The sequence below is a fragment of the Cherax quadricarinatus genome, chromosome 64 (genome assembly GCF_038502225.1).
Source record: "Cherax quadricarinatus isolate ZL_2023a chromosome 64, ASM3850222v1, whole genome shotgun sequence".
Lineage (NCBI taxonomy): Eukaryota > Metazoa > Arthropoda > Malacostraca > Decapoda > Parastacidae > Cherax > Cherax quadricarinatus.
The window spans coordinates 2321192-2334501 of NC_091355.1; the positions used below are offsets into that span (position 1 = coordinate 2321192).

General features: G+C 44.4%; 1 protein-coding gene across 2 annotated transcripts in view; it reads right to left on the reverse strand.

The window, feature by feature from the left end:
* Positions 1 to 13310, reverse strand: part of LOC128699978 (uncharacterized) — a 128886-nt gene that overhangs the window by 25432 nt on the left and 90144 nt on the right. The window lies entirely within an intron of this gene.

The window sequence follows — 13310 nt, forward strand, 5'->3', positions numbered from 1 at the left end:
AGTCTCACAGACACAAACTGTAGTCTCACAGACACAAACTGTAGTCTCACAGACACAAACTGTAGTCTCACAGACACAAACTGTAGTCTCACAGACACAAACTGTAGTCTCACAGACACAAACTGTAGTCTCACAGACACAAACTGTAGTCTCACAGACACAAACTGTAGTCTCACAGACACAAACTGTAGTCTCACAGACACAAACTGTAGTCTCACAGACACAAACTGTAGTCTCACAGACACAAACTGTAGTCTCACAGACACAAACTGTAGTCTCACAGACACAAACTGTAGTCTCACAGACACAAACTGTAGTCTCACAGACACAAACTGTAGTCTCACAAACACAAACTGTAGTCTCACAGACACAAACTGTAGTCTCACAGACACAAACTGTAGTCTCACAAACACAAACTGTAGTCTCACAGACACAAACTGTAGTCTCACAGACACAAACTGTAGTCTCACAGACACAAACTGTAGTCTCACAGACACAAACTGTAGTCTCACAGACACAAACTGTAGTCTCACAGACACAAACTGTAGTCTCACAGACACAAACTGTAGTCTCACAGACACAAACTGTAGTCTCACAGACACAAACTGTAGTCTCACAGACACAAACTGTAGTCTCACAGACACAAACTGTAGTCTCACAGATGGCATCGCGTTATATCCCTGGAAGAATGTCACATTGATAACGTACATCTACCCTGATTGATTCCTATGACCCATTTAACATCACAGACCACTACATTAACATTACAGACTGTTACATTAACATTACATATCGCTACATTAATAATACATGCTTCTACTTTAATACTAATAAAAACAGAATTCTACAATCCACACCTGTACAGTGAACCCGCACATTGGAGATGATAAACGACGTTTCGGTCCGCAGTTGACCATCATTGTGACATGATAATAGTTCACGACCTGTCGAAATGTGGTTTAGTTTCTGTCCCCATTTTGTGACTTGTGAATTGTTCTAGCCAGGGTATTGTGACTTGTGAATTGTTCCAGCCAGGGTATTGTGGCTTGTGAATTGTTCCAGCCAGGGTATTGTGACTTGTGAATTGTTCCAGCCAGGGTATTGTGACTTGTGAATTGTTCCAGCCAGGGTATTGTGACTTGTGAATTGTTCCAGCCAGGGTATTGTGACTTGTGAATTGTTCCAGCCAGGGTATTGTGGCTTGTGAATTGTTCCAGCCAGGGTATTATGACTTGTGAATTGTTCCAGCCAGGGTATTGTGACTTGTGAATTGTTCCAGCCAGGGTATTGTGACTTGTGAATTGTTCCAGCCAGGGTATTGTGACTTGTGAATTGTTCCAGCCAGGGTATTGTGGCTTGTGAATTGTTCCAGCCAGGGTATTGTGACTTGTGAATTGTTCCAGCCAGGGTATTGTGACTTGTGAATTGTTCCAGCCAGGGTATTGTGACTTGTGAATTGTTCCAGCCAGGGTATTGTGACTTGTGAATTGTTCCAGCCAGGGTATTGTGACTTGTGAATTGTTCCAGTCAGGGTATTGTGACTTGTGAATTGTTCCAGCCAGGGTATTGTGACTTGTGAATTGTTCCAGCCAGGGTATTGTGACTTGTGAATTGTTCCAGCCAGGGTATTGTGACTTGTGAATTGTTCCAGTCAGGGTATTGTGACTTGTGAATTGTTCCAGCCAGGGTATTGTGACTTGTGAATTGTTCCAGTCAGGGTATTGTGACTTGTGAATTGTTCCAGCCAGGGTATTGTGACTTGTGAATTGTTCCAGCCAGGGTATTGTGACTTGTGAATTGTTCCAGCCATTTTGTGCACAGTGCACAATGTGCAACAATGCAGATTGCTGCACACTGCAGCGTGTACTTACAGACGTACAGAGCCCAGCACGGGCAGTACAGACCAACCCTGAGCGAGCACCCCAGCTTGCAGTTATGCAACAAGTCGTTCACTTAGGCTGTGCACGTAAAAGCTGACTTAATGTTCGCTGCCTTGTACGTTGCACATGCTTGAGACTGTGCATCGTCCTTTGCAGTGATGCAGAAGTGGTGTACACGTCTTCAGGTGCACATGTTCAGGTGGTGTGCACGCTCTCCGGTGCTCTCATCGAATACTGTGTGTTTTAAGCTTCAATAATTTATGAGATGTCTGCGGTTGATGCTGCTGCTCTTACTGTTCCTGTTTCTGCTGCCGTTACTGCTGTTCATGGTGTATTGCCTGCTTCTGCTGCTGCCGTTGCTGCTATTGCTTCTGCTGTTATTGTCACTGCTGCTGTTTCTGCTGCCGTTGCTGTTGAAGCTGTTATTGCCGATGGTACTATTGTTGCTGTCATTGCTATTACTTCTCAGCTGCTGCTGCTGTTGCTGCTGCTGTTAGTGCTGCTGCTGCTAGTGCTGCTGCTGCTGCTAGTCCTCCTGCTGCTGCTAGTGCTGCTGCTGCTGCTAGTGCTGCTGCTGCTGCTAGTGCTGCTGCTGCTAGTGCTGCTGCTGCTGCTGCTGCTGCTAGTGCTGCTGCTGCTGCTGCTGTTGCTGCTGCTGCTAGTGCTGCTGCTGCTAGTGCTGCTGCTGCTAGTGCTGCTGCTGCTGCTAGTGCTGCTGCTGCTGCTAGTGCTGCTGCTGCTGCTAGTGCTGCTGCTGCTAGTGCTGCTGCTGCTGCTGCTGCTAGTGCTGCTGCTGCTGCTGCTGCTGCTGCTCCTGCTGCTGCTGCTGCTAGTGCTGCTGCTGCTGCTAGTGCTGCTGCTAGTCCAGCTGATAGTGTTGCTGCTGCTGCTGCTGCTAGTGCTGCTGCTGCTGCTGCTGCTGCTGCTAGTGCTGCTGCTGCTGCTGCTGCTAGTGCTGCTGCTGCTGCTGCTAGTGCTGCTGCTAGTGCTGCTGCTGCTGCTAGTGCTGCTGCTGCTGCTAGTGCTGCTGCTGCTAGTGCTGCTGCTGCTGCTGCTGCTGCTAGTGCTGCTGCTGCTGCTAGTGCTGCTGCTAGTCCAGCTGATAGTGTTGCTGCTGCTGCTGCTGCTAGTGCTGCTGCTGCTGCTGCTGCTGCTGCTGCTGCTGCTGCTGCTGCTGTTGCTGCTGCTGCTGCTGCTTCCTACATACCTCTGCAGGGTTCCACATGTCTCCATGGAGCCGGGAATGCAGCGCTGAGGGGCCCTCCTGTGTGTTATTGACTGGGCGCCCAACAAGAGTCTGGTCGCCCAACTCTTCCTGAAGAAGGACAGAATTACGAGGTCGACCTTCAGATTGAGCCTAGAGACCAAATGATTCTTCTTCTCCCCTGCCTTATTCTTTTCTTCTTTTTTCTCTACTTTCTCCTCTTTCTCTTCTTTCTCTATTTTCTCTACTTTCTCTTCTTTCTCCTTGTTTGTCAGTCCACTCTCCTTCGAAACTGTTGTGGTCAGAGACCTCTCGACTTTTTTTTAACAGAAATGCTTGACCAGGTGTGTGTGTGTGTGTGTGTGTGTGTGTGTGTGTGTGTGTGTGTGTGTGTGTGTGTGTGTGTGTGTGTGTGTGTGTGTGTGTGTGTGTACTCACCAAGTTGTGCTCACCTAGTTGTGATTTATGACACCCCTACGGGCTTAGTGCTTCCCAATGAATATGTGACAAAGTTACAGTGATCAGTGTGGGTGCTAGCAGCTTCGCCCCTGTCGTACCTGATCGTCAAACTGCGTATATAATCTGATTTCAACACATCTATTTTTTTTTCAAATTTCCAGACCGAAATACTTTGTTATCTTTGTGTTATCTGCCTTTTAAGCTATCTTTTTGACTCCTGGTTATCAGTTTCCTCATTCCACTGATTATTACTCTCCCCATTCCCTTGGTTATCGACCTCATCCTTGCCCTGGTCATTAATTTCCTCATTCTTTCCGTCGACATTCTGTGGATGGTTTTGAAGATTTTCTACATCGTGGTCATGTCTCCCCTGGAGAGAAATCAGAATGGGGGCACGTCACAAGCGGTGTTCCTCAAGGGTCAGTGTTGGGCCCGTTGTTGTTCACAATTTACATAAACGACATACATGAGGGAATAAATAGCGACATAAGCAAGTTTGCTGATGACACCAAAACAGGCCGTCCAATTAATTCTAATGAGGACATTAGAGCACTCCAGGATGATTTGAATAGACTGACGCAATGGTCGGAGAAGTGGCAAATGCAGTTTAATATTGACAAATGCAAAGTTCTAAATGTTGGACGGTTAAATAACCATGCCACATATAAACTAAATAATGTAGATATTAATACTACCGATTGCGAAAAGGATTTAGGAGTTCTGGTTAGCAGTAATCTAAAACCAAGACAACAGTGCATTAGTGTTCGCAATAAATCTAACAGAATTCTTGGCTTCATATCTAGAAGTACAAATAATAGAAGTCCTCAGGTTGTTCTTCAACTCTATATATCCTTGTTGTTGAATTAGACACATGGGCAACTCTTGGGTATCTTTATTGAGGAAACGTTTCGCCACACAGTGGCTTCATCAGTCCATACAAAGGAGAAACTTGAAGAACAGGAGGAGAATGAGGCAATCAGTCCCTCAGCCTTGAGTCGATGAGGGACTGATTACCTCATTCTCCTCCTGTTCTTCAAGTTTCTCCTTTGTATGGACTGATGAAGCCACTGTGTGGCGAAACGTTTCCTCAATAAAGATACCCAAGAGTTGCACATGTGTCTAATTCAACAACATGTCGGTTCTCTGAACCGACAATCTATAATATCTATATATCCTTGGTTAGGCCTCATTTAGACTATGCTGCTCAGTTCTGGTCACCGTATTACAGAATGGATATAAATGCTCTGGAAAACGTACAGAGGAGGATGACAAAGATGATCCCATGTATCAGAAATCTTCCCTATGAGGATAGACTGAGGGCCCTGAATCTGCACTCTCTCGAAAGGCGTAGAATTAGGGGGGATATGATCGAGGTGTATAAATGGAAAACAGGAATAAATAAAGGGGATGTAAATAGTGTGCTGAAAAATTCCAGCCAAGACAGGACTCGCAGCAATGGTTTCAAGTTGGAAAAATTCAGATTCAGGAAGGATATAGGAAAGTACTGGTTTGGTAATAGAGTTGTGGATGAATGGAACAAGCTCCCGAGTACAGTTGAGGCTAAAACGTTGTGTAGTTTTAAAAATAGGTTAGATAAATACATGAGTGGGTGTGGGTGGGTGTGGGTGGGTGTGACTAGCTTTGCTGCTGGGTCTGGTACAGTGCTCCATCCTTGAGAGGGGATGACCAGACTGGGTGGATCATTGTCCGGGGGAGGGACATGGACCTGCTCCGCATGGGTCAGTAGGCCGGTTGCAGTGTTCTTTCTTTATTATGTTCTTATGTTTCTCTCTTTCGAGGTCATTACTTTTAGTTTCTTTATTCTGAGTTTGAGATATAAATAGATAGATAGATGAAAGAGATGGATAGGTAGATATATATATATATATTTTTTTTTTTATTTTATTATCACACTGGCCGATTCCCACCAAGGCAGGGTGGCCCGAAAAAGAAAAACTTTCACCATCATTCACTCCATCACTGTCTTGCCAGAAGGGTGCTTTACACTACAGTTTTTAAACTGCAACATTAATACCCCTCCTTCAGAGTGCAGGCACTGTACTTCCCATCTCCAGGACTCAAGTCCGGCCTGCCGGTTTCCCTGAACCCCTTCATAAATGTTACTTTGCTCACACTCCAACAGCACGTCAAGTATTAAAAACCATTCGTCTCCATTCACTCCTATCAAACACCCTCACGCACGCCTGCTGGAAGTCCAAGCCCCTCGCACACAAAACCTCCTTTACCCCCTCCCTCCAACCTTTCCTAGGCCGACCCCTACCCCGCCTTCCTTCCACTACAGACTGATACACTCTTGAAGTCATTCTGTTTCGCTCCATTCTCTCTACATGTCCGAACCACCTCAACAACCCTTCCTCAGCCCTCTGGACAACAGTTTTGGTAATCCCGCACCTCCTCCTAACTTCCAAACTACGAATTCTCTGCATTATATTCACACCACACATTGCCCTCAGACATGACATCTCCACTGCCTCCAGCCTTCTCCTCGCTGCAACATTCATCACCCATGCTTCACACCCATATAAGAGTGTTGGTAAAACTATACTCTCATACATTCCCCTCTTTGCCTCCAAGGACAAAGTTCTTTGTCTCCACAGACTCCTAAGTGCACCACTCACCCTTTTCCCCTCATCAATTCTATGATTCACCTCATCCTTCATAGACCCATCCGCTGACACGTCCACTCCCAAATATCTGAATACATTCACCTCCTCCATACTCTCTCCCTCCAATCTGATATCCAATCTTTCATCACCTAATATTTTTGTTATCCTCATAACTTTACTCTTTCCTGTATTCACTTTTAATTTTCTTCTTTTGCACAACCTACCAAATTCATCCACCAATCTCTGCAACTTCTCTTCAGAATCTCCCAAGAGCACAGTGTCATCAGCAAAGAGCAACTGTGACAACTCCCACTTTATGTGTGATTCTTTATCTTTTAACTCCACGCCTCGTGTCAAGACCCTCGCATTTACTTCTCTTACAACCCCATCTATAAATATATTAAACAACCACGGTGACATCACACATCCTTGTCTAAGGCCTACTTTTACTGGGAAATAATTTCCCTCTTTCCTATGTACTCTAACTTGAGCCTCACTATCCTCGTAAAAACTCTTCACTGCTTTCAGTAACCTACCTCCTACACCATACACCTGCAACATCTGCCACATTGCCCCCCTATCCACCCTGTCATACGCCTTTTCCAAATCCATAAATGCCACAAAGACCTCTTTAGCCTTATCTAAATACTGTTCACTTATATGTTTCACTGTAAACACCTGGTCCACACACCCCCTACCTTTCCTAAAGCCTCCTTGTTCATCTGCTATCCTATTCTCCGTCTTACTTTTAATTCTTTCAATAATAACTCTACCGTACACTTTACCAGGTATACTCAACAGATTTATCCCCCTATAATTTTTGCACTCTCTTTTGTCCCCTTTGCCTTTATACAAAGGAACTATGCATGCTCTCTGCCAATCCTTAGGTACCTTACCCTCTTCCATACATTTATTAAATAATTGCACCAACCACTCCAAAACTATATCCCCACCTGCTTTTAACATTTCTATCTTTATCCCATCAATCCCGGCTGCCTTACCCCCTTTCATTTTACCTACTGCCTTACGAACTTCCCCCACACTCACTACTGGCTCTTCCTCACTCCCACAAGATGTTATTCCTCCTTGCCCTATATATATATATATATATATATATATACATATATATATATATATATATATATATATATATATCTATATATATATATATATATATATATATATATATAGAGAGAGAGAGAGAGAGAGAGAGAGAGAGAGAGAGATCTGTCATTTCAGCAGAGCCTTCAACATAGGAGGGATGTGGGTGGCCTTACTGTTATGTACAAGGCCAATATTGTCAAAATACCACACTTTGATCCACTTCTAGGACAGCGTGAAACAAGCTTTTATGCCACAAGACGGGCAGAAAACAGCAACTTCACTCTGGCTGTACCCTTCTCCAGAACATCACTCCATCTGAGATCATATATACCCAGGATGACTCGAGTATGGAACACATTCGTACAACATAATGATGTCAACGAGATAAAGTCAGTTGATCAAATGAAAATGCTGGCCCACAGATGGCTCCAACTTCATCCTGTTCCCTACTTGTATGTCTCATAACAATAAAAATGCTTTCAAATGAGCTGATGTAGGTAACAGCTCTTAGCTTGTCAATAAAGTTAGGAATCCTTAACCTGTAAATAGCTGTCAATAAAGCTAGGGATCCTTAACCTTGTCAAACCCTGTGTAAAAAAAAAAAGAGAGAGAGGGAGAGAGAGAGAGAGAGAGAGAGAGAGAGAGAGAGAGAGAGAGAGAGAGAGAGAGAGAGAGAGAGAGAGAGAGAGAGAGAGAGAGAGAGAGAGAGAGAGAGAGAGAGAGAGCTTAACCTGACCTTGTCAAACCCTGTGTAAAGAGAGAGAGAGAGAGAGAGAGGGTAATCAATAAAGTACTTACCAGGAACCATTAATAATGTAGACTTTACTTTGTGTTTTTTTTTATTCAACCAAATTAAACACATCAGCAGTGTGCTGCTGCACTATCTATTTAGTGTGTGTGTGTGTTTTGTGTGTGTGTGGGTGGGTGGGTGGGTGGGGGTGTGATTAGGGGTGTGGGTTTGTGCATGTGGGTGTGAGTGTGTGGGTATGTATGTGTGTGGGGTACTCACCTGTTTGTAGGGGTCGATTCATAGCTCCTGGCCCCGCCTCTTCACTGACTGTTACTAGGTACTCTCTCTCCCCGCTCCATGAGCTTTATCAAACCTCTTCTTAAAACTATGTATGGTTCCCGACTCCACTAAGTCACTTTCTAGGCTATTCCACTTCCTGACAACTCTGTGACTGAAGAAATACTTCCTAACATCCCTCTGCCTCATAGGAGTCTTCAACTTCCTATTGTGACCCTTTGTTTCTGTGTCCCATCTCTGGAACATCATGTCTTTGTCCACTTTGTCAATTCATCGCAGTATTTTATATGTCGTTACCATGTCTCCCCTAACCCTCCTGTCCTCTAGTGTCGTCAAGCCGATTTCCCTTAACCTCTCTTCGTAGGACATTCCCCTTAGCTCTGAAACTAGTCTTGTTGCAAACCTTTGCACTTTCTCTAATTTCTTGACGTGCTTGACCAGGTGTGGATTCCAAACTGGTGCTGCATACTGCAAAATGGGCCTGACGTGTGAGTGTGTGTATGTGTGTGTGTTATGGAGTGTTGTGGGGTGTGGGGTTGCCTTGGCCACTGTTAAGGAATGCGATCACATGATTCACCTACCCACTCATTCCACTGCCCATCTGTTTCTTGTTCTTGATTTCTTACCACCTAGTGACTAGCCCATTCACCTGTCATCACCTAGCAGCATCTGTGTACAGCTGTGCAGAGAGACAGAGAGAAAAGTGTGTGCATCAGCAGTTGTCAGGGAGAAAGAATGTCAATTAACATATTTAGGACCTATCTGTACTATACCTGTATTATACCTGTACTATACCTGTGACTAATTTCGAGGACTTTTCTGTCCTACCAGTCCGACCAGGCTTCCTCGTCAAGTTCCTGTTCAACTAAGATCTGGGTGCCCGCTGGCGCCCAGATCCATCACAGCCTGGAGGTACTGATCAATTTCCTCTTGAAAAACTTTTAACCTTCTTCCAGCAATATTTCTGACGTCTGCTGGTAGCAGGTTGAAGAGCCTTGGACCACGCATGTTCATACAGTGTTCACTTATTGTATCCACGGTGCCCCTACTTTTCACTGGATCTATTTTATGCTTCTTTCCATATCTCTCACTCCAGTACGTTGTTATGGTCGTGTGTAGACTTGGGACCAGGACTTCAAGTGACTTCCAAGTACATATTTTTAGGTGTCTGTCTCTTTACGCTCCAGAGAGTACATTCCAAGTACTCTGAGGTGCTCCCAAACATTCCAAGTACTCTGAGGTGCTCCTAGACATTCCAAGTACTCTGAGGTGCTCCCAAACATTCCAAGTACTCTGAGGTGCTCCTAGACATTCCAAGTACTCTGAGGTGCTCCCAAACATTCCAAGTACTCTGAGGTGCTCCCAAACATTCCAAGTACTCTGAGGTGCTCCTAGACATTCCAAGTACTCTGAGGTGCTCCCAGACATTCCAAGTACTCTGAGGTGTTCCCAGTAGGAATGTAATAAATGCGGGTGACCAGAACAAGAACTTTGAGGATAGCGGAGAGAAGTAATATGCCTCTAACACTCAATTAGCTAACATCTTTGTCGTTAGACATAGCTCTGTATCATATCTATATACATCCAGGCCAAGATGTAGACATGTTTATACATGTTTAGATGTATAGGTGTATAATATTACACGAGGAATGTATACAACAAGTTCGTCTTTAAAGCTGACATGAACAAACACAATTGTGGTGTTATTGCTGTTTTTACTGTTATTGTTAGTGTTATTGTTACTGTTGTTGTTAGTGTAATTGTTACCGTTTCTGTTAATGTTGTTGTTAGTGTTGATGTTATTGTAAGTGTTGCTGTTGTTGTTAGTACTATTGTTAGTGTTTTCGTTAGTTATGCTGTTAGTGTTATTGTTACTGTTAGTGTTATTGTTACTGTTAGTGTTATTGTTACTTATTGTGTTTTTTTTTTAATTTGAGGTTCTGTTAGTTCGTTATTTTGTTTGTTTCTTTGCTTTTAGTTGTGTTCATTCTCTTGTTTTTCCACGTTTCTCTGTTTCTGTGTTTTTTAAGAAGCACGTAATGTGATTCATGTTTATCTGATGGGTACATTGTACAGTGTCTGATGGGTACACTGTACAGTGTCTGATGGGTACACTGTACAGTGTCTGATGGGTACACTGTACAGTGTCTGATGGGTACATTGTACAGTGTACAGTGTCCACCATAGCTTTCCTAGCTGATGAACCAGGTTATTGCTGCTTTCTGGCAACTACCACTGAAACTGTTATTACCACCACCACCACCATCACCATCACCACCACCATCACCACCACCATCACCATCACCACCACCATCACCACCACCATCACCACCACCATCACCACCACCATCACCACCACCATCACCACCACCATCACCACCACCATCACCACCACCATCACCACCACCATCACCACCACCACCACCACCACCACCACCACCACCACCACCACCACCACCACCACCACCACCACCACCATCACCACCACCATCATCACCACCATCACCATCACCACCGCCATCACCACCGCCATCACCACCACCATCACCACCACCACCACCATCACCACCACCACCACCACCACTCGACATATCGACAACACTGGCCCATTTGTTGTATATCCTCTCCCTCTCCCACACACAAGTGCCCACCCATCACCACTAGCGTGACTGTAACCACCTCTACTACTGATCTACATCTACCCTCCCCACTGTAGTTACCACCTTCCTACTATCTTAGTGGGCGGCAGGTGACTCACAACAGCCACTAGAGATCCTAGATAGGCTAATAGCAAAGAAACTACTGTACTAACGAAGGTCTGAGGAGGGATTGTTATGACATGAGAGGTCATGTCAATACAAGGACACAGGGAGGGGAGGATAACGTAGTGTTTTAATACAGGACAACTGGCTGAATGTGGAATACCAGTGACACGTGAAGGACAAGCCTTTGTTGTGGCGATGTTTTGCTCTGTGTAGAGTTGTTAGGTAAGACACATATGCAACAGTTAGACAACTTTATTCCGAAACGTTTCGCCTACACAGTAGGCTTCTTCAGTCGAATACAGAAAGTAGGCAGGAACAGTAGAGATGTGAAGACGATGTAATCAGTCCATCACCCTTAATGTCGTAGAATTTGAGGTTGTCAGTCCCTCGGCCTGGAGAAGTTCAGTTCCATAGTCAGGAACTATCTGAAGATCAAGCGACAGTGCGGAGACTTAAATACTGTCGGAAGGAGAGGTGCAGGGTAGTAATAGTAGTAGTAGTAATAGTAGTAGTGAGAGGCAACTGAGAGGTCATGTCCCTCTCAGATCCAACCCTTCTCACTTGAAAAGCTTGTTCAAGGTGTTTTCTGTACCAAGATGCCACGTGTTGCAGTGTCTGACAAGATGAACATCAAAATGGTATACAATACCGACAGGTTGTTAGGTAAGACACATATGCAACAGTTAGACAACTTTATTCCGAAACGTTTCGCCTACACAGTAGGCTTCTTCAGTCGAATACAGAAAGTAGGCAGGAACAGTAGAGATGTGAAGACGATGTAATCAGTCCATCACCCTTAATGTCGTAGAATTTGAGGTTGTCAGTCCCTCGGCCTGGAGAAGTTCAGTTCCATAGTCAGGAACTATCTGAAGATCAAGCGACAGTGCGGAGACTTAAATACTGTCGGAAGGAGAGGTGCAGGGTAGTAATAGTAGTAGTAGTAATAGTAGTAGTGAGAGGCAACTGAGAGGTCATGTCCCTCTCAGATCCAACCCTTCTCACTTGAAAAGCTTGTACAAGGTGTTTTCTGTACCAAGATGCCACGTGTTGCAGTGTCTGACAAGATGAACATCAAAATGGTATACAATACCGACAGGTTGTTAGGTAAGACACATATGCAACAGTTAGACAACTTTATTCCGAAACGTTTCGCCTACACAGTAGGCTTCCGACAGTATTTAAGTCTCCGCACTGTCGCTTGATCTTCAGATAGTTCCTGACTATGGAACTGAACTTCTCCAGGCCGAGGGACTGACAACCTCAAATTCTACGACATTAAGGGTGATGGACTGATTACATCGTCTTCACATCTCTACTGTTCCTGCCTACTTTCTGTATTCGACTGAAGAAGCCTACTGTGTAGGCGAAACGTTTCGGAATAAAGTTGTCTAACTGTTGCATATGTGTCTTACCTAACAACCTGTCGGTATTGTATACCATTTTGATGTTCATCTTGTCAGACACTGCAACACGTGGCATCTTGGTACAGAAAACACCTTGAACAAGCTTTTCAAGTGAGAAGGGTTGGATCTGAGAGGGACATGACCTCTCAGTTGCCTCTCACTACTACTATTACTACTACTACTATTACTACCCTGCACCTCTCCTTCCGACAGTATTTAAGTCTCCGCACTGTCGCTTGATCTTCAGATAGTTCCTGACTATGGAACTGAACTTCTCCAGGCCGAGGGACTGACAACCTCAAATTCTACGACATTAAGGGTGATGGACTGATTACATCGTCTTCACATCTCTACTGTTCCTGCCTACTTTCTGTATTCGACTGAAGAAGCCTACTGTGTAGGCGAAACGTTTCGGAATAAAGTTGTCTAACTGTTGCATATGTGTCTTACCTAACAACCTGTCGGTATTGTATACCATTTTGATGTTCAGCTCTGTGTAGAGGTTTACCAAGTTGTGTTTCGCTCTTTGTAAAGCTTTATCAAGTCAAGACTTGATAAAGCTTTACGCAGAGCGAAACGTTGACCCGATAAAAATATAGGTTTGTGATGAATGGTTTTGAAAACCGACAAGTTGAAGAATTGAGACACTTATGCAACGCATGGGAATCTTTATTGAAGAAACGTTTCGCCACACAGTGGCTTCATCAGTCCAATACAAAGTAGAAGTTGGTAAGGAGAGTAGAAGTTTGAGGTAATCAGTCCCTCAACCTGGAATCGATGTGTTCAGTCCATCACTCTTGTACGAAGTGCAGCATATATAAGCCACCTCTCTGGCCCTATG